The sequence below is a fragment of the Pinus tabuliformis genome, chromosome 5_1, assembly GCF_031772625.1.
Source record: "Pinus tabuliformis cultivar Carrire ecotype Pingquan chromosome 5_1, CPIR1, whole genome shotgun sequence".
Lineage (NCBI taxonomy): Eukaryota > Viridiplantae > Streptophyta > Pinopsida > Pinales > Pinaceae > Pinus > Pinus tabuliformis.
This window is the reverse complement of record NC_142305.1, coordinates 692,580-696,492: the sequence shown is the minus strand read 5'-3', so window position 1 is coordinate 696,492 and position 3,913 is coordinate 692,580. Positions and strand designations below refer to the sequence as shown.

At 41.0% G+C, this 3,913-nt stretch overlaps 1 pseudogene; it reads left to right on the top strand.

Moving 5' to 3' along the window:
* The first annotated feature begins 1,167 nt into the window (after nt 1-1,167).
* On the top strand, nt 1,168-3,302 carry LOC149163242 (transcription factor MYB124-like; annotated as a pseudogene).
* The last annotated feature ends 611 nt before the right edge of the window (nt 3,303-3,913 follow it).

Here is a 3,913-nt window from a genome sequence, read left to right as displayed (position 1 = left end):
TGGTGTGCCCATTTTCTTGCTTGTTATATATGATTTCAAATTCAATGTTGGCCATTTGCCCTCCTCATGGCTCATTAATGTGATTTTGGCGGTTATCCTTATGCCTTAATTGCCCGCCACCTACTTCTCCGTGTCTTAAATGGGACATCTTATCATGAACAGTACCTACAACGGTCAGCTTCCATCCCAACCTCGCGGCAATAGAGCCCCTGGTACACAGATGTGTCCTATGAATTTGACCATCCTTGCGCGCCACGGCCAACTTACGTAGCTTTCCTGCAGCCTGTTTTATAGTCTTTCTCCCTCTTCCAACTACGTGGAGTGCTGGGACTAGGCCTCATACAGATAGCCAGGTGGTCGCACCCATCGTGCGAGCCTTTCGCTTCCCTACTAGCTCGGGTTGCGGGTGTTAGAGTCAGTCTTTGTAGCCCTTTGTCAAAGATCAAAACTCTTTTTGCATTTCATTTTTAGGTGTCTCACTCGCTTCACTCAGTTGCATTCCACTAGGGGCATGCCATTATCTGACGGAAGGGTCTCTTCACTTGTTTCCCTCATGTTTGTACCTGCTGGGTTGGTCAAAATTCCTCAAAGTTCATTTCACGTCATTTACAGTCATAGATGCTATTTTGGTCGGAAAAGATTCATTTTAGTTTCTAAGTCTAGGGTTTGGTCTTCAAAATTGTTAAATAATGCCCGCAGGCCATGAGGAGGTTTTCAATAAGTTTTCAGTTCAAGATTTTCATCATTAATAAGACTGAAGGAAATTTCTTCTTCAAAACTTTGTTTTGAAGAAGAAATCATCAAATTTGTTTGATACATGATGGTTAAGGTTTTTCAAGTTCTACAGTTCTTCAGGCAGCCCTGGTCACCTTCCAGGATTCATCAGCTCCTATCCCTGCAAAAAATCAATAGAGGAACCATCATTCAAAGTCAAAAGAAACAAAGTTTGTTTTAAAATATGAAAGGAGCCGAAGCCAAAACATTACAAAAATGAGTTTGTATGAAGCAAAAATCAATTTCTTAGTTTCATAAGGCAATTCCATTGTTTTTACATCCATTTGCATCCAAGAAGATCAGTTGAAGTTGACTTGAGCAAGTGAGAGGGGACACTGCCCATGAGTTATTTTAAATCAGCATTCCTAGTTTATGAAACTCTCTTGCGCAAGGATGCTAACTATCACAGCACAGTCGCAACTAAGGTCAAACAGGAACTTTTGCGTAAGCCTGGGTGAATTATATGTTCAAGGACATGAGATGTTTGACAGTACCCTGTATCTCCGTGGGTTAGAGCTTGTGGACTTGATGGCTAGATATCCGAAAAGCGTAGTTGATAGCACTACCATAGAATATGGATGGGTTCACCCAGTGCAACGCACGGTGTTGGAGGTATATCCTATGCTTAAACCAAAAGATGGGAAACTGTCTTCAATATGGCCTAATCTTCTTAGAAAAATGATACTTTATCTTCCAGGAGGTGAGGCCCATTTTAGTGATGGCTGTGCTACAGTGGACAGCTATAGTACTTCAAGAGATAAACAAGAAAGATGTAGCACTGCTAGGGGTACTCGGACTACAGAAATTTCATGTTTTCATGGTACTGGACAATGTGCATCTAATTCATAGTTTCAGAAACCTGCTGATGATACTCTCGTTGCCAAGGAAATGCTGCTCTCTGAAAGCTCTGACTTTTCGTATTCTGTTCACAAGAATTCTTACATCAAAGCGAAGATTCTAGTTTCTGAGTCAAATGCTGCTCGGATTGAAGAGATGACAAATCAAGTCCCAAGTCCATTGTTTGCTAAAAAAATAATAATGGTCCTTGTTGATATATTTTTACAGGCTCCTCTAGCTAAGAGATTGAATGAAGGCCGACTGTGTGTTAATTGGATGCGGCGCACAGAGTCCACAGGTGGGCTAACATTGCATCTCAATTGAAAGACAAAACAATCAGACAGTGCAGGAGAAGATGGAACACATACTTGAGTACAACTTATAAAAAGGGGAGCTAGTCATAGGAATAGGATATAATCTTGTTCGAGGCACATAAAAAATTTGGAAACCGTTGGACAGAGATCGCAAAAGTAGTTCAGGGCGGGACTGACAATGCTGTCAAGAATTGTTTTAATGCGTTGTGTAAAAAGAAAGCAAAAAGGGAAGCATTATCTAAGGAAAATGACGAACAGATCCATGTTAATGAAAACAACCAAAGGATTGTGGTTCAAAATGAAAGCATGCTTAAAACAGTGGACTCTGCAGTATGCCCTAAGAAATTGAGGACCAATAATACCTCAGGAGTATTTCCAGGGGATGGAGCCATTAAATTGATGACTGAGGTTAGAGGGCCGGAATCCATGTTGCAGTTTAGAATAGCCCTTGCTGTTTTTCCAAATGATCAAATAACCAACAAAGGATTCTTGGTATCCTTTGGCCATTCAAGCCCATGCAATCCCTTTGCTGCAATTGAGAGGCTAGTCAACCAAGGTTCCAAGCTACAAAATGCGTTTGTTTCAAATAATGATCCAAAGCTTTCAACTTTGACTCAACAAGCAAAATTTTTAAGCACACTAGTCTAGAAACGTAAAGTAGAAACATTGAATCAAAACCATGAAAATTCTTCAGAGGAACTGGATGGAATGTTGATTCAAGGAAAGGACAGCCACTTGAGAAAAAAGGATGAGATGAAGGAATCAAATCCATGTGTTGACCTTAGAACAAATGCTTCAACACCTCTTCTAACTGAGAAGGAGAAAGGCCCAGAAGCAACCTGTATACCTTCAAAGAGGCTTCATATGCCTTCCATGCCTAAGCTATGTGAACCATGTGAGAAGACCTGTCAGGAAAGTTCTGAGTTTAGTCTTGGCTCCAATTCTTATATGAATTTCATTGACATGCCCAAAAACAACCCACTTCAAATTGCGGCACTTGTGTTTGTTTGCAACAATAGAAGTTTTCATACTAGCTTTGCCAATATTGAAGAAAAAGAACAAGTCCATGTAAGAAGAAAGGATGGAGATTGTGGCTCAACTGCAGCTCAACATGTAATTTCATCAGAGCAGACTCAACAAGAAGATGAGAGACTTATCCCCATGTCTTCGTTCCCTGAGTGTTGCTCGCCCATACATGTGACTCCCTTCTTCCAGTCTTTTGTTGATGGGATTCCTAGTCCACAGTTTTCAGATAGTGAAAGGCAATTTCTTTTGAGTATACTTGATCGAGGCTCTGAAATATCATCTTCAGACTCCCAGATATCGAGTGAAAGGGGCTCCCCATGATGTCGAACCTCACTATCAAACAAGCTGTGAATTCTTATACCCCAAGTCTTACAGTACATCAGTATACTTTGCAACATTTTGACTTTGTTTCGTTAACCAGGTTTTGAGTTTTCCATTTCATGAGGGATATGTTGCTAGTATTTTCAAACTGGAATTGTATAAAAATGTGAGTGTATTTATTGGTTTGTTATAGTGGAAGGAAGAAATCGAAATGGTGGAGGCCACTTGATATTCTTGTATGCAATGAGCAACGGATGAAGCAAAGCCATTGATAGGTGATGGGAAACTGGCGCGACGCATTGGGAGGTTGCGGCGCACTAGGCCTCCTGCCACAGTTCTTTTCCCCTCTGGCGCGGCGCATCCAGGTAGCGCGGCGCACTGCGCGTGCACATGGTGCACAGAGCCTCCAAAGCAGTTTTTCACCATTTTTTTCATCAAATTTCCAAAATGACTCAAATTTTCTACTCCAAGCCGGTTTTATGAGAGAATCAATTGCAGCACTTCACAAGCTACGTGTTGGCTCATCACCTCTAGTTACGCCATCAAACGATATGTGGAATACAAATTACATTATAAATGAACCAAAAAGTCTGCTTTTAAATAAATGACGGACAAACGCTGAAGGACTTGATGGGAAAACT